Raw genomic sequence first — 20913 nt, forward strand, 5'->3', positions numbered from 1 at the left:
TCAACCACACAAGCAATTCAGAACGACATAGGAAGTTTGCCGGGTCAGAAGAAAAAGGATGATGTTGCCATGGTTATCTCAGGATTACGACATGGCTCAAAGGGTCTGTCTCACCAATATACTCAGCCTCCACCCTAAACCTATCCCCAAGCTCCACATAATCTTAGCCAGTATTATCCTCCGTATAATTTTTAATCATCTGTTCAACCACTGGGTCACTCCTTATGGCGAGCACAAGCACCGCAAAATACTCGCTCGCCTTCACAATATTTTTGAGCACCCAATAACCCTAGAAAATAGGGGCATGGAAGGGAACAAAGACAAATAAATAATTTCACGCCAATCGGGGAATCCTACACAAGCTTGTTTGAAAAGTTAAAACATTCTGGCCTGATTGAGCCGCTCCTCGGCTATACTCCGGACCCATATGCAAAAGGTTTTGACCATACTGTACGGTGCATGTACCACTCTAATGTCCAAGAGCATAACACCGAAGATTGTCGTGCTTTGAAAAGGGAAGTAGAAAGAATGATTCTTGAAGGTATAATTGTGGTCCAAGGCAGTAATACCCCAAGTGTCACACAGAATCCTCTACAGGTACATGACAACGCACAAATTGTTGAGATGATTTGCAATGACACCGAATGTGCAGGTTCTTTCAAGTCCTTTGGTGAATTATTTGCAACAAGATCTCTTAGGTGGTCACTCGCTAATTCAGCAGTCAGTGCTGAGGAAGGGTTGGTCAAAGGAGTCAATAAGCCACTTGGTGAAGACAATGTGATTGAAATTGGTAAAGGTCCCAGTAATTTTGATGTGCAACTCAATGGCTAAGATCTCAAGCTTGGTAATTAGAAAGCACCTCATTTTCTCGCCAGGAAGGAGTCTTGGCAGTTTATTTCAACATCTTTTGCCATCTGGGTTATTTCAGGGTTATAATCCAGATTTTATCTTGTTTGTTTTGGTGATTCAAACCCTTCTATCCTCTTTTGCCTATCTCTAGGAGTCTTGTTAGTTAGTTTTGTGTGTCTAAGTCTGTCATCTAGGGTTGTTTCGGGGCTTTAATAAATATTTTATTCTGCTGTTCAAACCCTTCCATCCTTTGGTCAAATGAGATTTTGTTTTTCTGTTATTTGCAGTCTTCGTTTAGTTCTTTTTCTTGTATATAGTTCTCTTCATGCCAGTTCCAGTGACAAGATATGCATGCGGAGTTTTTAGCCAGATCTTGAAAGCGAGTCTAATCATGGAATAATGAAACACAGTTTTGAATATGATAAAAAGGTGCATTTGAGGAAACAAGTAAAGATTCACGTATTCTAAGATAACCTGAAGCGTGAATTGAGTGAAACTGAGGTAGTTATTCTGGGAAATCAAGAGGTTGATTAGAGCATACAACAAGGAAATGTCTCTAAAGCAGTTTGAGGTAGATCAGTCAGTGTTGAAATGCATCCTTCTACATCAAGATAAGATTGAGTCAAGTCTGCTTCGAATTGGCAGGGGTCATTCATTGGGACAAAAATATTGCCCATTAGCACTTTTTGTTTGTGTTGATGCAGTCAAGAGATATTATGTATCATTTCTTTGATTATCCCCAATTGTATTTTATACTTGGCATGTTCAAAGTTGGGATGACGAAGGCATTTTATTCTGCTACCCAAATACTTTTATCCTTTGTTACCCTTTTGAGCCTTATTTATTCTCTTTCATACCCCTCTTTTGGAATCAGAAGTAGAGTTAGGAAATAGAAAAGAAAAAAAAAGGAAAAAAAGAAGAAAAAGAAAAGAAAAGAAAAAAAAGAAAAAAGGAAAAGAAAGAAAAAGAAAAAAAAGAGAAAAAAAAGAGAAAGAAAAAAAAAGCAACAAAAACAAAATAACTTTTAGGTTGGAACTACGTTCGACCTAATTCCTTTTAAGGATACGTAGACAGCCTTACTCTGAGGTTCAGTCCCATTAAAATAAAAATCCAAAATTTCCTAGACGTTAAAGAAACTGGGGCAGGAATTTTAGTTTTGTAAATAGATCTGATTCCAAAAGTTGTAAGTTAAAACACCTTTCATTTTAGTTGTTTTGAGCTTTTATACCATCCTTTCTTTTTAACCCTATCCAAAAGCCTACATTACGATCCAAAGAAAGACCTTCCGACCAATCTTTGAGGATGCCAAATCATGTGTGTGGTAAAAGTATGATCTTCCTGCATCATGGATTATACCTTGTTCTCAACACAAAGAGAGAAAATGATAAAATAAGAGAGTCTTAGCAGTGAAAATCCTCATGGGCACTGTAAGGCGACAGTGAATTGAGAAAAAGAGCAAAATGAGAGAGGCTTGATGGTGAAAACCCTTCAGGACACTACAAGTCAACTGAGGATTGTGGATCAGATAGGACAATTAGAGCGTTGAAGCCCAGTTTCACAACTTAGAGGCATAACAAGAGTTGAAGATTAGACTCTTTTGACAGATCAGGCCGCTTAATTCAAAATGCATGTCATGATCACAATGGATTTGGCCTTCAAATCCGATTAGTTTTTTACTTTGTTCTTTTTCCTGGGTAAAATTTTCTTCTTAGATACCATCTCTTCTCGTTTTTCTCCTTACTTTGTTCCTCTTGTTTTGTTTGAGTCCCTTTTGAGTTTATTTTTGTCGAAACAAGTGAAAAATGACTTCAAAATCTGCTACCATCTTTTTAATCACACAAAGCAGAGTCTGGCAAGCACATCAAAATGGCATAAGACACAGGAGAATAGTGTGTGCACTGAGTTAGTGATAATAGATGTTCTTTGGGATTGATGTAAAATGCAAAGATTTGGTGAATGTTTGAACACGAGTGCAATGCATCGGGCATAAGGTATTGGACTTGAACGAATCAGGAATATTTCTTGTGATAAGGGTTGTTCGGAAAAGCGGTCGGCCGATAACAAGCACTGTCTTCCAAGTTGAAGTCCAAGTTGATCGTGACAAATGCAAGAGAAATCGCCCGCGTAGTCAAGGCCACAAACTAACCACCATGTTTTAAACTCACAAGTTTTCTTTGTCTGAAACAGGGATGAAGGCTATGTTCATACCAAAGCTTGGAAGCTTGAATATTTCATGTGGAATGCCCCCAATTCTGCTTACACAATGGCTATTGAGAAGATCACACCTCCTAGGCATTTTCCCTAGTTGAGAGGAATCTTTGGTTTTCCTTGAGTTCAGAAGTCCCGCCTGGAGAATAGGGTCAGTTTTTAATTTTTAAGTTGTTAATCTTTAGCTTTCTTAAAGTTCAGGGGTCCCGCCTGGAGAATATGGCCAGTTTTCAATTTTGTTAGGTTGGTAATCATTAGTTTTTCTTGAGTTTAGGGGTCCCGTCTGGAGAATAGGGTCAATTTAAATCTTTCAGGTTATACTGTTTAGGAGGCGCACTACCTAAATTGATATTTTACCTCTAGGAGACGTACTTCCTAGTCTGGGTCTTTTAAGTTATATTTTGTTTCAGGAGACGCACTTCCTAAATTGAGATTTTACCCTTAGGAGACGCACTTCCTAGTTTGGGTCATTTAAGTTCAGCCCGTAGGAGACGCACTTCCTAGTTTGGTTCATTCAAATTTTACCCCTAGGAGACGCACTTCCTAGTCTGGGTTTTTCAGGATATACTTTTAGGAGACGCACTTCCTAAATTGAGATTTCACCCTTAGGAGACGCACTTTCTAGTTTGGGTCATTTAAGTTCAGCCCGTAGGAGACGCACTTCCTAGTTTGGTTCATTCAAATTTTACCCCTAGAAGACGCACTTCCTAGTTTGATTCATTCATGTCTCACCCCTAGGAGACGCACTTCCTAGTTTTGTTCATTCAAGTTTCACCCGTAAGAGACGCACCTTCTAATCTCGGTCTTTCAGGATATACTTTTAAGAGACACACTTTCTGAATTGAGATTTCACCCCTAGGGGACACACTTCCTAGTTTTGGTCATTTAAGTTCATCCCTAGGAGACGCACTTCCTAGTTTGAGTCATTGAAGTTTCACCCCTAGGAGACGCACTTCCTAGTCTGGGTCTTTTAGGTTATACTTTTAGGAGACGCACTTCCTAAATTGAGATTTCACCCCTAGGAGACGCACTTCCTAGTTTGGTTCATTCAAGTTTCACCCTTAGCAGACGCACTTCCTAGTCTGGGTCTTTTAGGTTATACTTTTAGGAGACGCACTTCCTAAATTGAGATTTTACCCCTAGGAGATGCACTTCCTAGTTTGGTTCATTTAAGTTTCACCCTTAGGAGACGCACTTCCTAATCTGGGTCATTCAGGTTTTATTTTTAGCAGACGCATTCGCTAGTCAAAGTTTTCTTGGTTTTACTCACAGGAGACGCACATCCTAGTCGATTCCTTTTACTCTCATTATTATATCATTCATCAATAGCATAGGTGATTTACAATTTTTCTAACAACTCATGAATCTTCCTAGTACAAACTGGGGCACAAAATTTTGTTCGTTTTGTTTGTTTTGATTGCAGGCACCTACCTGGAGAACAGGGGTCAACATTTCAGAAATCAGTTTTAAGTTCAAATCAAAGAAGCACCAGGAGCCCGCCTGAAGAACAGGGTCAACTTTGAGTTTCTTTCAAGATCAAGCAGGAGGATCCCGCCTGAAGAACATGGTCAACTTTCATTTTTCAAGTTCGAGTCAGAGGCACCAGGAGCCCGCATAAAGAACAGGGTCAACTTTCAATTTTCAAGTTCAATTTAGAGAAGCATCAAGAGCCCGCCTGAAGAATAGGGTCAACTTCCAGTTTTCAAGTTCAAGTTAGAGGCAACAGGATCCCTCCTGAAGAATAGGGTTAACCTCCAGTTTTTTTCGATTTCAGAAGTAGCACGAGCCGCCTGAAGAACAAGGTTTGCAAGCTCAAGTCTACTCCAGGTTCAAGTTTATTTCGAGTGCAAGCAGCAGGATGCCCACCTGAAGAATAGGGTGAATTTTCAGTTTCATGTTGAAGGATCAAGCGGAGATTCAAGGAAGATTCAAGACAAAAAGTAGATAGGATCTTGTATTTTTCTTTTATTTTTGCTGTAATTTTTGATTTCAATTTATGATGTAATGGCAGGGACCGCGTACCAGAGCCTCGAACGGTACTTCACTCGACTCTCTCATCCTCTCCACATACTCCATCACTTCATTCACTTCTGAACTACACGTGACCTGATTCCTTTATAGCCAAAGATATGTAGGCAGCTCAAATACCAGGGCTTGGTCACAATCTTTTTAGCCATCTTTATTTTCTTTTGAATAAGCGTCGGGTCATAAATCAATTACGTTGCTTATTGTTCTTTGCTCTAAAAACTCTTCGTGTTTCCAAGCAAAGAGGGGCAGCTGTAAGCACGCAATTTTTGACCCGCGCAACTTTTAAAAGCAATATTTTAAAAATTTTAATAGGATTTCAGTCAACTTTTAATTTTTATTTTAAAACATAAGTTTAAAAACACAAAAAAATAGTTTTATAATATTTCTTCTCTTATTATATATATTTTTATTTTTATTCTTTTTTATTTATTTAAGCTTATTAGTATTTTAATTTTTATCATTACTTTAACATAGTTTTATGTACCTTTTTTATAACATTTAAAAAATACCAAAAATATTTTTATTTTAATATATAGTTCACTTTAATAGTTTATTCTTATTAACTAAGATTAATTAGTATATTTTAGTAGTATTTTAATTTTAATTTTAATTTTTGTTCATTAAGAAAGAATTGAATTTGAGCCAATTAGGAGCTCATTTTAAGATTTTAGTGGCCCAGCAAGACAAATGCCCATTCTTTCCAACCTATTAACCCACTCTCCACTTAAATGCAAGATTAAATCTTGACCACTCATTATGTTTAATCCAATATCCAATACTTACTCCCCACCACCTTATAAAAACAAAATTAACACCCAAAACTCGAGGGAGCTCCTCTATTCTAGGGTCGCCGTTCCCCCTGGGTCTGATTTGCAAAACCACACAAATACCCTTTATTCTTCACTCGGTAATAGTTGATAATAGCCATTTTTAGCTCCACTAAAAGGACCAGCCGCATACACAGATAGAGGTTGGGAACTCAGATCTTGGGATCCTATACGTGGAGGTGGTTTCATTTGTGAATATGCTAGAGAAGTCATAGACGTTGGTAATTACAGTGATGACAATTAGTGAAAAGAAGTTGATTTTCCAGCATCTCTATTCTCCATCTTCATCATTTTGAAACAACCTTCTTTTGTCACAAAATTCATCCAATTAGTGAAAAGGTTCTGCCGCGGGCTAAAATTCCAGCGATCTTGAGTTTCGAGTTCGACGAGGTTTCCTGCAAGATTTTCCGGTTTAGATCTTGTTCGCGGTCCCGTTCATTTTTGAGTCTGTGCTATCAAATAATCAAGTTCAAACTCGTTGTTTTAAGGTCAGATTCTTACTCTTGCCTTTTCCTAAAATTTTGTGTATTAACTTTTGATGAAATGAAGTCATTTGTTTGATATTAGCAATGTATTCGTTTGGTTGGCACTCATATTGCTTTCGTATTCCTTTTTTTTATATTAGCTTTAAAGATTATTGTTAGATCATTAGCTTATCATTCATTAAACTTGATTAAGAGGAAGAAAAGAATGCTAATTCACTAATAGCTTCAAATTAGCGATTTGTTGGATTTTGTCTAATTGATAAATGGGTCGTGGGGTTTGTCTGATTTTAAGAGCAAAATCACACTTGGACTTCTTAAAGCAAATTGTCACGGCAGACAACTGAAAGATTTATAACAATTGGAGCTTTGGATTATTTCTGTTAGTTTCTTATTTCGCTATACCCGTTTGATCGCTAGGAGCATGCTAGGCCATCAACATTTGGGCAGGCAAATTTTAGGTCTCGTCTTTTATTTTACTCGAGGTGAAAGGTTGTTCCCTTTAGTTTATATTCAGGAGAATATGCCCCGTATAGTTTGTATATACTATTTTCCGGGGTATGCCCCGAGTGAATGTAAACGGAGGCCGTGGCAACATCATTATGGAGGAAGCATTAACATAGGCTAGTGTAGGATTTTTAGAAATTTTCTTTTCTTTTTGTTTAATTTTCTTAGGCGGCTACGATCTTGAACCTCTTTTGTGTTTTATTTTCCTTTTCTGTGTCTTTTACCTCAATTTGAGTGTTCTTTAAAGCCAACTAGATCATGTACACAACCGTGATTTTTACGGGACTCGGGGATTGCCTAACACCTTCTCCCCGAGTCGAATGAACCCCCTTATCTAGAATCTCTGGTGCAGACTATGTTTTAGAGTCTAAATGTATTTTCAAATGGAAGAATCATTTTTTAAACGGTGACTTGGCATACCGAAATCAAATATCAAGTGGCTACTCTGAAAAATTCTTTGAAACACAATCTTTTGTCATTTTCAATTGGAAAACCCTTTTGAGCTTACAAATCACTTTATCTTTTTTAAAGAGGGTTAGTGAGGTAAAAAAAGGGTATGACAGGTCCAGCTCAGGCACCAGCTGTGTCCATTGTGATTCCAGGCCTTCAAGAGGTGTTGACCCAGATATTGACTATTTGCACTGGCCTTGCTCAGGTGGTTTCGGCTCAGGCCGCGCCAACCACTTCTCAAGCTGAGGGAGGTACTCATACCCCCGCCGCCCGTACTCCAGAGCAGGTGATGCATGGACTTCAAACACCAGGGGTACTACCAGCCCAGCCGGTTGTAGCTGCTCAAGCCTAGGTTGTCCCCGTTATGACTGATGATGAGCAGAGGAGACTTGAGAGATTTGGGAGGTTTCAGCCTCCATCATTTAGCGGGTCCGAGTTAGAGGATGCCCAGGGTTTCTTGGATAAAAGCAATGGATTCTTCGCATTGCAGGTATTATGGAGACCAATGGAGTTTCATTTACATCTTTTTAGTTTACTGGGGCTGCCTTCAAATGGTGGGAGGCTTATAGAGGCGTAGGCCAGTCGGTGCAGTACCACTTACATGGCAGGAGTTCTCCGTTCTCTTCTTGGAGAAGTTCGTGTCGCAGTCTCGCTGTGAGGAGCTGTGTAGACAGTTTGACTAGTTACATCAGGAGGGCATGTCTGTGACACAGTACGAGATGAGGTTTTCTGAGTTGGCCAACAACATGTGCATTGGCATGTTGATATAGAGAAGTCAAACTCCTCATATCATTCAGAATTTGATCTATTTTACTTGAATTGAGTTTAACTGTTGAACTTGGAAGCATGCCTATATTCCTATACTGTTATTTCTATGTTGAACTGTACCTGCTGAGTTCGTCACTACCTTTCAGTCCAAAGTTTAGATTTATTACTTATTGAGTTGGTTGTACTCAAGCTACACCCTGTACCTTGTGTGCAGATCCAGGTGCTTTCGGTCCCGGCGGTTGCTGAGTTGTGGAGTTCAGATTCTCGGAGACAATCGAGGTAGCTGGTTGCCGTTTTACAGACCTTGTCTCTCTTTCTCTATCTTTCCACTTATTGTATTTAGTTTCAGACTATCATAGACAGTATTTTTCCAGACTTGTGATGTATAGATGCTCATGTACTCTGTGACACCCCGATAGTTGGGAACTTCCGTGTTGTGTTTTGGATTTCTATTCCATTTATGAGAACTTTTATTGTTTAAACTGCTTTAATTCATTTTTTGTTAAAAGTGTTGAAAATATTTTTAAATGTCGGCTTGCCTAGTACCACGATAGGTGCCATCATGATAGGTTAGGATTTTGGGTCGTGACAAGTTGGTATCAGAGCCTACGTTACATAGGTCTCACGAATCATGAGCAAGTTTAGTAGAGTTTTGCGGATCGGTACAGAGTCGTCTGCACTTATCTTCGAGAGGCTGCCAAACCCTTATGAAACTTCACATTCTTATATTCTGGTCGTGCAAATTTGTTGATTCCGGCTACCAAATTTCTATTGTTCTATTGTCTCACAGATGGTGAGGAAACGTGCTATCGGGCAGGACGGACAGCCACCAGTGCCACCAGCTAGGGCCACGAGAGGCCGAGGTTGCGATAGGGGCTGCGGTAAGGGTATAGGTGCAGCTCGTACAGCAGCTAGAGCAGCACTTGTAGATCCACCAGTTGCTCCAGCTCAGGAGCAGGTCCCTTTGTGGTTGAGCCAGTGGGGCCAACTCAGGCACCAGCTGTGCTCATTGTGATTCCAGACCTTCAAGAGGCGTTGGCCCAGATATTGACTATTTGCACTGGCCTTGCTCAGGTGGTTTCGGCTCAGGCCGCGCCAACCACTTCTCAGGCTGGGGGAGGTACTCAGACCCCCGCCGCCCGTACTCCAGAGCAGGTGATGCAGGGACTTCAGACACCGAGGGTACTACCAGCCCAGCCGGTTGCAGCTGCTCAAGCCCAGGCGGTCCCCATTATGACTGATGATGAGCATAGGAGACTTGAGAGATTTGGGAGGCTTCAGCCTCCATCATTTAGCGGGGCCGAGTCAGAGGATGCCCAGGGTTTCTTGGATAAATGTCAGTGGATTCTTCGAACTGCGGGTATTCTAGAGACCAGTGGGGTCTCATTTACTTCTTTTCAGTTTACTGGGGCTGCCTTCAAATAGTGGGAGGCTTATGAGAGCCGTAGGCCGGTCGGTGCAGCACCACTTACATGGCAGAAGTTCTCCGTTCTCTTCTTAGAGAAGTTCATGCCGCAGTCTCACAGGGAGGAGCTGTGCAGACAGTTTGACCAGTTACGTCAGGAGGTCATGTCTGTGATGCAGTACGAGTTGAGGTTTTCTGAGTTGGCTCATCACGCAATTTGGTTGGTTCCCACTGATAGGGAGAGTATTAGGAGGTTCATTAATGGCCTCACGTATCAACTGCGGTTGCTTATGACTAGGGAGAGGGTATCTGGTGCTACCTTCGACGAGGTGGTGGATGTTGCTTGGCAGATAGAGATGGTCCATAGTCAGGAACGCGGAGAGAGGGAGGCCAAGAGGCCTCGTAGCTCAGGTGGTTTAAACAGTGTCCTTTCTAGGGGTCAGCTCTACCACGACAGGGGACGTCCTTATAGGCACGCCCAGATGGCTCATCCGGTTCACCATAGTGCATCATCCAGCCATGGTTCATATAGTACTCATCAGGGTCAGTCATCTCTCAGTGCTCTTCCAGCTCAGAGTTCGTCCCATGCTCCTTCAGTTCAGGGTTCATCTGCACCGAGTACTTCTAGCGGGTATTCTGGTTCTCGAGGCCCGCCTCAGTACTTGCCGCCATATTCAGAGAGGGTTTGTTTTGAGTGTGGAGATTTGGGTCACATAAAGAGATATTGTCCCCGCCTTTCGGGAGGTCCAACTCAGCAAATGAGTCAAACTACGACTTCAGCACTAGTTACTTCACCACCTGCCTAGCCCGCTCAGGGTGGGGCTCAGTCAGCTAGGGGTCGCCCAAGAGGAGGAAGACAATCAGGTGGCGGTCAGGCCCGATTCTGTGCTATTCCTTCCAGACCAGATGTTGTTAATTTATATGCAGTGATTACATGTATTGTCTCAGTATGCCACATGGATGCCTCTATATTATTTGACCCTGGTTCCACTTATTAGTATGTATCATCATATTTTGCTCATTATCTGGATATGCCTCGTGAATCCTTAGTTTCGTCTGTTCATGTATCTACGCCGGTGGGCGACACCATTATTGTGGACCGTGTATATCGATCATGTGTAGTAACTATTGGGGGATTGGAGACTAGAGTTGATCTCCTGCTACTTAGTATGGTTGACTTCGACATGATCTTGGGTATGGATTGGTTGTCTCCATGTCATGTTGTTCTGGATTGTCACGCTAAGACCGTGACGCTAGCGATGTCGGGGTTGCTAAGGATCGAGTGGAGAGGTTCTCTAGACTATGTTCCCAGCAGAGTGATTTCATACTTGAAGGCCCAACGGATAGTTGGGAAGGGTTATTTATCTTATTTGACATTTGTGAGGGATGTTAGTGCTGATACTCCCTCTATTGATTCTGTTTCGGTGGTGCGAGAGTTTCCGAATGTGTTTCCTGCAGACCTACCAGGCATGCCGCCCGACAGGGATATTGACTTTGGTATTGACTGGTGCTGGGCACTCAACCCATTTCTATTCCACCGTATCGTATGGCACCAGTTGAGTTGAAAGAATTAAAGGAGCAACTTCAGGAACTCCTTGATAAGGGGTTTATTAGGCTTAATGTGTCATCTTGGGGCGCACCGGTTCTGTTTGTGAAGTAGAAGGATGGTACTATGCGGATATGCATTGATTACAGATAGTTGAACAAAGTTACAATCAAGAACAAGTATCCTTTTCCGCGCATTGATGATCTATTTGACCAACTTCAGAGAGCAAGGGTGTTCTCTAAGATTGACTTGAGTTTTGGGTATCACAAGTTGAAGATTCAGGACTCGGATATTCTAAAGACGACATTCAGGACCCGTTATGGTCATTATGATTCCTTGTGATGTCTTTTGGGCTGACCAACACCCCATCAACATTCATGCATCTGATGAACAGTATATTTCAGCCTTATCTTGACTCGTTTGCCATAGTATTCATTGATGACATCCTGGTGTACTCTCGTAGCCAGAAGGAGCATGCCCAGCATTTGAGGATTGTGTTGCAGTGATTGAGGGAGGAGAAGCTTTATGCAAAGTTCTCCAAATATGAGTTTTGGCTTAGTTCAGTGGCGTTCTTGGGGCACATGGTGTCTATTGAGGGGATTCAGGTGGATCCGAAGAAGATAGAGGAGGTTCAAAGTTGGCCCAGACCGTCCTTAGCTATGGAGATTCAGAGCTTTCTCGGCTTGGCCGGTTATTATCGTTGCTTCGTGGAAGGTTTTTCATCTATTGCATCGCTATTGACCAAATTGACCCAGAAGGGTGCTATTTTCAGGTGGTCGGATGAGTGTGAGGAGAGCTTTCAGAAGCTCAAGACTGCCTTGACCACAACTCCAGTTCTAGTTTTACCTTCAGCTTCAGTCTCTTATACAGTGTATTGTGATACTTCTTGGATTAGTATTGGGTGTGTCATTATTCAGGGAGGTAGAGTGATTGTTTATACTTCACGTCAGTTGAAGCCTCACGAGAAGAACTACCCTGTTCATGATTTGGAGTTAGCTGCCATTATTTATGCATTGAAGATTTGGAGGCATTATCTCTACAGTGTGTCTTGTGAGGTGTTTGCAGATTATCGGAGTCTCCAGCATTTGTTCAAATAGAAGGATCTAAATTTGAGGCATCAGAGATGGTTGGAGCTGTTAAAGGACTATGATATCACTATTCTGTATCATCTCGGGAAGGCCAATGTGGTGGTCGATGCCTTGAGTAGAAAGGCACAGAGTATGGGTTGCCTCGCATTCATTCCTGTTGGTGAGAGACCTCTTGTAGTTGATGTTCAGGCTTTGGCCAACCAGTTTGTGAGATTAGATGTTTCGGAACCCAGCCGGGTTCTAGCTTGTGTGGTTTCTCAATCTTTCTTATATGATTGTATCAGAGAGCGCCAATATGATGATCCCCATTTGCTTGTCCTTAAGGGCATGGTTTAGCAATGTGATGCCAGAGATGTTACTATTAGTGATGATGGGGTATTGAGAATGCAGGGTCGGATTTGTATGCCTAATGTGGATGGGCTACGTGAGTTGATTCTTGAGGAAACCCATAATACGCGGTATTCCATTCATCCGGGTGCTGCGAAGATATATCAGGACTTGAGGCAGCATTATTGGTAGAGGAGAATGAAGAAGGGTATAGTGGAGTTTGTAGCTTAGTGCCTTAACTGTCAGCAGGTGAAGTATGAGCATCAGAGACCGGGCGGATTGCTTCAGAGGTTAGAGATTCTAGAGTGGAAATGGGAGCGGATCACCATGGATTTTGTAGTTGGGCTCCCGTGGACATCGAGGAAGTTCGATGCTATTTGGGTGATTTTGGATTGGCTGACCAAGTCCGTGCACTTCGTTCTAGTTGGGACTACTTATTCTTCGAAGCGGTTGGCTGAGATTTACATCCACGAGATTGTTCGCCTTCACGGTGTGCCAGTTTTTATCATTTCAGATCGGGGCACGTAGTTGACATCGCAGTTTTGGAGAGCCGTGCTGCGAGAGTTGGGCACCCAGGTTGAGTTGAGCACATCATTCCACCCTCAAACAGACGGACAATCTGAGCGCACTATTCAGATATTTGAGGACATGCTACGCACTTATGTCATTGATTTTGGGGGTTCATGGGATCAGTTTCTGCCACTCATAGAGTTTGCCAATAACAACAGCTACCAGCCGAGCATTCAGATGGCTCCGTATGAGGATTTGTATGAAAGGCGATGTAGGTATCCGGTGGGTTGGTTTGAGCTGGGAGAGGCTAGGATATTGGGTACTGACTTGGTTCAGGATGCTTTGGACAAGGTTAAATTGATTCAGGATCGGCTTCGTATGGCGTAGTCTAGACAGAAGATTTATGCCGACAGGAAGGTCCGGGATGTTGCTTACATGGTTGGGGAGAAGGTTCTGCTCAAGGTTTCACCCATGAAGGGTGTTATGGGGTTCGTGAAGCAGGGCAAGTTTATCCCTCGATAAATTGGGCCGTTTGAGGTACTTCAGAGAATTGGGGAGGTGGCTTACAAGCTGGCCTTGCCACCTAGTTTGTCGAGTGTACATCCAGTGTTTCATGTTTTTATGCTCCGGAAGTATGTCGGCAATCCATCTCATGTTTTGGATTTCAGCACGGTCCAGTTGGATGGTGATTTGACTTATGATGTGGAGCCGGTGGCCATTTTGGATCAGCAGGTTCGAAAGTTGAGGTCAAAGGACATAACTTCAGTGAAGGTGCAGTGGAGAGGTCAGCCAGTTGAGGAGGCTACTTGGGAGACCGAGCGGGAGATGCATAGCAGATATTCACACCTATTTGAGACTCCAGGTACATTTCTAGACCCGTTCGAGGATGAATGCTTGTTTAAGAGGGGGAGGATGTAACGACCCAGCTGGTCATTTTGAGAGTTGTAGCCTCGTTCCCCCATTTACTTCTCATTTTATATTTTATAGCTATTATGTGACTTGTCTGGGTAGTCGGTTTGGGTCCAGAGGGATTTCAGAATGAAATGAGACACTTAGTCTCCTGGTTGAAAGTTTAAGTTGAAATGGTTGACTGGATGTTGACCTATGAGTAAACGACTCCGGAATAGAGTTTTAATGGTTCCTTTAGCTCCGTTGGGTGATTTTGGAGTTAGGAGCGTGCTCGGATTTTGATTTGGAGGTCCGTAGTGGAATTAAGCTTAAAATGGTGAAAGTTGAATTTTTGGAAAGTCTGACCGGGAGTAGACTTTTTGATATCGGGGTTGGATTCCGATTTCAAAAGTTGGAGTAGGTTCGTAATGTCATTTGTGACTTATGTACAAAATTTGGGGTCAATCGAACGTGATTTGATAGGTTTCAGCGTCGTTTGTAGAAGTTGGAATTTCTTAGCTTTAATAGGCTTGAATTGGGGTACAATTCGTATTTTGATGTTGTTTGAGGTGGTTGGAGGGATTGACTAATTTCGTGTGAGGTTTTAGGACTTGTTGGTATGTTTGGTTGAGGTCCCGGGGAGCTCGGGTTGATTTCAGATGGTTAACGGATCGAAAATGAAACTTGGTGCATGGCTGAATCAGGGATTCTGCTGGTGTAATCGCACATGTGGAGCTTTGATCGCAGGTGCGAGCTGAGGATGTGCAGATACGGCCAAGGTTGGGAGGACTGTGGTCACAGGTGCGAGGAGTTTTCCTCACCTGCATGGGCACAGGTGTGGCGTGAAGGGCGCAGAAGCGGATGGTGCGCATGTGCGATGGGGATTTCCGCACCTGTGATTGCGCAAATGCGGGGGTTAGGACCGCAGAAGCGGAGGCCCAACTCCAATGGTTCACCGCAGAAGCGGGTGGATTGTCGCTTCTGTGACGCCGCAGATGTGGTTAAGTGCCCGCAGAAGCGGAAAGCCTGGGCATATTATTAAAACAAGGGTTCGCGATTTTGGCTTCATTTCAAACATTTCAAGCACGGATTTGGGCGATTCTTGAGAGGATTTTCGAGGGGTTCTTGAGGTAAATCCCTTGTGCTCATTTTTGATCAATAATCTTGCTTCCCCATTGATTTTCTCACCTAGTTGGTATGTATTTAAGATGTAAATTGGGAGTGTTAGGCTAGGGATTTGGAGAGTTTGATTTGGGGATTTGGGTGATGATGTGGTGTCGAATTTTAATAATTTTGGCATGACCGGAATCGTGGTTGAATGGGCTTCCGAATTTCGTGACTTTTATCGAATTTTGGGACGTGGGCTCGTGGGTCGGCTTTTGAGTCACTTTTTGAATTTTGATTAATGAATTAGCATTTTCTTATGGAGTTGATTCCTTTAGCCCGTATTGATTATATCGAATTGTTTATGGCTAGATTCGAGGCATTTGGAGGCCGTTTCGCGAGGCAAGGGTCTTTTTGGAGTAGAAATTTGCTCGGATTGAGGTAAGTAACACTTCTAAACTTGGCTCTGAGGGTTCGAAACCCTGAATTATGTGTTATATGATTGGCTCTGAGGCTATTGTTGATACTGTTGAGACCCATAGTGGTTGTTTCGTTGCTTATGACTTATTGATTACATTGACATTTCGTACTCAGTCATAATTATTCATTGTATATAATTTCTCAGTCTCTGTTGCTATTTATTGCTATGTCATATTATCATTTTGGGCTAGTTTCACGACACCGTGAGCCCGTAAGAGAGAGATTGGAGAGATTGATGACCGAGTGAGGCCGAGGGATTGATTGAGAGTGACAGTTATGGGATCGGGCTACACGCCGCAATATGTTTTTTGATTTATGCATGGATCTGGCTTATTATAGCGCTTGGGCTGAAGGAGCCCCTCCGGAGTCTGTACACACCCCCAGTGAGCACAGTAGGTTATTTTGAGGGATGGATCTTCCCTGGACACGGATCTTGTCCGAATCATTTATATTCGGGGATGGATCTTCCCCTGGGCTGGATTGGCCTTATATAGTACTGAGTGACTGACTGTCAGTCGAGGTATATATATATATATATATATATATATATATATATATATATATATATATATATATATATATATATATATATGGGATGGATCTTCCCTGGGCTGGATTGGCCATATACAGTACTGAGCGATTGAGTATTCTGAGAGTGTGAGTACACGAGACTTTTAGTGTGGTGCATTGCATGCAACATGTGCATTGGCATGTAGATGTAGAGAGGTCATAATCCTCATATCATTCGGAATTTGATCTATTTTACTTGAATTGAGTTTAACTGTTGAACTTGGAAGCATGCCTATATTCCTGTACAGTTATTTCTACGTTGAACTGTACCTGCTGAGTTCGTCACTACCTTTCAGTAAAAGGTTAGATTTGTTACTTATTGAGTTGGTTGTACTCATGCTACACCATGCACCTTGTGTGCAGATCCATGTGCTTCCGGTCACGGCGGTTGCTGAGTTGTGGAGTTCAGATTCTCGGAGACTATCGAGGTAGCTGCTTGGCGTTTCGCAGACCTTGTCTCTCCTTCCCTATATTTCCACTTATTATATTTAGTTTCAGACTATCATAGACAATATTTTTCCAGACTTGTGATGTATAGATACTCATGTACTCTATGACACCCCGATAGTTGGGAACTTCCGCGTTGTGTTTTGGGTTTCTATCCCCGTTTATGAGAACTTTTATTGTTTAAACTGCCTTAATTCATTTTCTGTTAAAAGTGTTGGAAATATTTTTAAATGTCGGCTTGCCTAGTACCACAATAGACACCATCACGACAGGTTAGGATTTTGGGTCGTGACAAGATCTAAGTATTTTATGTGTAGATTTCATCAATACTAGTGTAGAAATGATGAAATTTCACACCAAGATAATGGGGATTGCTTACCTTGAAGAAGAGAGGAGTTGGTGGTCTTGGGAGAGTGGAGAAGAGCTCCAAAATCCGTCCAAGTGAAATGAGAAAAATGAACCCCGAATTGGCTTCAAAAGAGCTGGAGCTGGGACGCATCTACTCTAGTGAAGTGTGCCTCACTTCGCTGTCCACTGCATGCAAGGTAAGACAGGATCCGCGTTTGGTCTGGAGAAGCGAGCTTCGCTTCGCTGTCCGCCAAAATAACTGGGTGGTCTATCTTTAGTAATTTGATCATAATGAAGCTATTCAAATTTTCAAAATCAAAATCCGAGCCCGTTATCAACAAGGTCAACCCCTCAGTCAAACTTATATATATTTCAAAACTCCAATTTTCCAATTTTTGCCGAATTATCCTACGGACTTCCAAATCTAAATTCGGACATATGCCTAAGTCCAAAATCACCATACGAAGCTATTGAAATCATAAAAACTCCATTCCGGAGTCATTTTCACAAAAGTCAAATTCCGGTGAACTCTTTTCACTTAAGCTTCAAAAATAAGAATTTGTTCTTTTAATTTAATCCCGAGTCATCCGAAAATCAAACTCGACCACAAACGCAAGTTATAATTCATAATACGAATCTGCTCGGAACCTTAAGCCGCTGAACGGGATGTCAATTCTCAAAACGACAAGTCTGGTCATTACATTCTCCCCCTCTTAAACAAACATTCATCCTCGAACGTGCCAAAAACTTTTCTGAGGACATCCAAATACTGGGTGTATTCTTCATACATATGCTCGCGGGTGATTCTACATCACCCCAATCCACATAGGTTCGACAACACAATCTAAATTGAGAATATTTCTCATGTCTACACTTATAAACCTTAGAACCAAATTTCTTACACTCCAAACATTATCAAAAGGCCTGATCTTCGCATCAACACATGGTATTAGTCTCAACCGACTGTAGCAACTCATTCCTACACTCGCACGACACAAACACATAACGTAACACATCATACACAGGCCCATAATAATAACTCTGGCCATAATAGTTGCCCATAATCAATTAGAATACCGATAATTAACTTCATCTCAGTTTAAGCCTTTCTTCAAACCTTCACAATACTGACAACGATCTGAGGAACATGAAAACATCATAATTAATCACCCGAATCATTGAGTTACATTTAACATCACCTGGGCACTCACCTCGTAAGCTAAAACACAATAGTTACAACACGAATATGTCATTCATGCACAGATAAACACACCAAAGAATTATCAAATAAGCCTAACATGCATAACTCCCTATCTGTACTATAATGCAATTCAATTTCACAAGGGAGAATTTAACACTTGAATTTAACCACAAGGATCTCATCCTAATATAACTTCCACCGCGGGACGTAGCCCAGTTCAAAAATATCAAATCACATGAAAGCGCGAGGATCCCATCCTTGGTTCTGAATCACAAGTATTGTGCACATCGTGCCAACTGAAACTTTCCATTTCTTTTTCTTCTTTTAATAAATTCCGATAAACAAATTCATAACACATAATGAACCCCCATACCGGTAGGGCATCTAATTCACAAATTGCAACCAAACTATCCTGAATTTATATCAAAATCAATTGTCGTGAGAAACAGAAAGTCACTTTTAGTCTCATAGCCCTCAATAGTGTACAAAAAGAAATGATAGACACGGGCTAACACCATCGAATCTCCCAATAGGGATAAACACATGAGTGTAGTACAAAATCATAAACTCACCATATATGGAGCATGATAGGAGGTGTCACCTCGATAATCAGAATTAAATAAAAAATAAGAATAGTGCTCCTCTATAACAAATCAATTTCATACCTATAACGACATCATCTGGTATATCGTCCTCACCCAAACCATAGCAATTATATCAACGAACTGGGCCTCCCCCTCTTGGGCGCCCTCTACCCGCCTGTCCTCCACCCCTAACTGGTTGTGCATGTAGGGTAGTAACTGGAACGGGGCATGTAGCCTGAGTGCCCTGATAATATCTGCCTCTCCCAAGTCTGGGACAATATCTCATGATGTGCATAGTATCACCACACTCATAACAACCCCTCTGCGGGTGCGACTGCTCATATTGAGTATGTGCCGAATAACTGGAATAACCACTATAAGAATCCCATGTCGGTAGTGCACTAAAAGTATTAACTGGAGCACTACGAGTACTCTGAATTATGGATTGGGCTCACCGACTGCCCGAGCCTCCGCCATTATGAGTGCTAGATGCAGATAATCCACTGCATCCTCCAGAATTTCGAGACCTCTTGGCCTCCTTAGACTCTCTTTCCTTATTCCTAACACGTTCTAACACCCTTTCCTCATTCCTAACACGTTATAACACCCTTTCCTCATTCCTAACACGTTATAACATTCTGGCAATCTCTACTACTTGCTGAAATGGAGTATCAGACTGTAATTCTCGAGCCATGCATATTTAAGTTCATAATCGAACCCCTCAATGAATCTGCAGACTCACTCTCTAACTGTAGGAACCAAAACAAGTGCATGACGAGCTAACTCACTGAACCTGATGGTATATTCTGAAATCGTCATAGTGCCCTGACGCAACCATTCAAACTCTGTGCGCCACACATCCCGGAGAGTATGGGGAACAAACTCTTTCAAACATATCTCTAAAAATTGAGCCCAAGTTGGTGGTGTTTCATCGGTTGGGCTACCCTCTTCAAAAGCTTACCACTATTGATACACTGCTCCTGACAGTTGAAATGTAGTAAAGGGAACTCCGCTCACTTTTATAATATCCATGGTGCGGAGAATACGATGACACTTTTCTAGAAATCCCTAGGCATCCTCAGTAGTTGTGCCACTGAAGGTAGGTGGACTATACCTCTTAAATCTCTCAAGTCTCTTTTGTTCTTCTTTTGATGCCTCTGGCTTGACCTCAGGTTGAACCATAATAACAGGTTGTACCGGTACTACACTCAAAACCTGACCAATGTGAACCCCCTGCTCTGGAGTACGGGCGATAGGAGTATGAGCTCCTCCCCCAATATGTGAAGTATTTGGTAAAACGGAGATCAATCCTGCCTGAGTTAATGTACCAAACATGTTCAGGAACTGTGCTAAAGTCTCCTGAAGTCCGGGTGTAACAACAGGTGCTTTCGGTACATGTCCCCCATCCGGAGCTACTAGCGGCTCCCCAACTGCTACTCTGATAGGTGCTCTAGCTGCGGCATGTGCCCTTCCTTGACCTCTACTTTGGCCCCGGCCTCTCGCGGCCCTAGCAACATGCGCGGTTGTCTTCTCAGATGACGCGGTAGCACGTGTCCTCACCATCTGTGAGAGAATAGAGATACAAAGGCTCAAACTCCAAAATCAACAAATTCTGCACCATAAGAATGAAAGAAGTGGAAATTTTCCTAAAAATTCTGTATCCTCTCGAAGATAAGTACAGACGTCTCTGTAACGATCCGCAAGACTTTACTAGACTTGTTCGTGACTCGTAGAACCTTTGAACCTAGAGCTCTGATACCAACTTGTCACGACCCAAAATCCCACCACCGGCATCGTGATGGCACTTAGACTCTATGACTAAGTAAGTCGATTATAATCACAATTCAAGATATTTTTTTAAACATATAATTTAATACAAGTGTCGAAACCAAAAGCGGAAAGCAAATATAACCACATCCCAAGACTGGTAATACTAAGTCATGAACTCTAACTGAATACATGCAATGATCTCAAGGATCGAATATACAATACTGTTCGAATAAGAGTTGATAGTACAATAAAATGGAAAGACTCCAAGGGACTGCGATGACCAAGCAGTCCTACCTTGAATCCTTGCGATCACACTCTAATCTCTGCCCAAATCCGATATTTCCAATACCTGGTTCTGCACAAAAATGTGCAGAAGTATTGTATGAGTACACCACAATCACGTGCCAATAATAAAATCATCATTTACTTACGGCAACTCGTGCCCACATCTTATTTCACAACTGCACGGACAACTCACGTGCCAATATCATAATCATTATATACCCACAAGCTCACAATTTCCACA

The 20913-nt window shown here is 42.0% G+C and overlaps 1 long non-coding RNA gene across 1 annotated transcript; it reads left to right on the top strand.

The window, feature by feature from the left end:
- Window positions 1-5603: 5603 nt before the first annotated feature.
- On the top strand, window positions 5604-8578 carry LOC142178521 (uncharacterized). Its single transcript, XR_012706706.1, has 3 exons — window positions 5604-6400; window positions 7557-7841; window positions 8334-8578. It is a non-coding gene; the product is annotated as an uncharacterized LOC142178521 (long non-coding RNA).
- Window positions 8579-20913: the final 12335 nt, after the last annotated feature.

Source organism: Nicotiana tabacum, chromosome 24 (assembly GCF_000715075.1).
Source record: "Nicotiana tabacum cultivar K326 chromosome 24, ASM71507v2, whole genome shotgun sequence".
NCBI lineage: Eukaryota > Viridiplantae > Streptophyta > Magnoliopsida > Solanales > Solanaceae > Nicotiana > Nicotiana tabacum.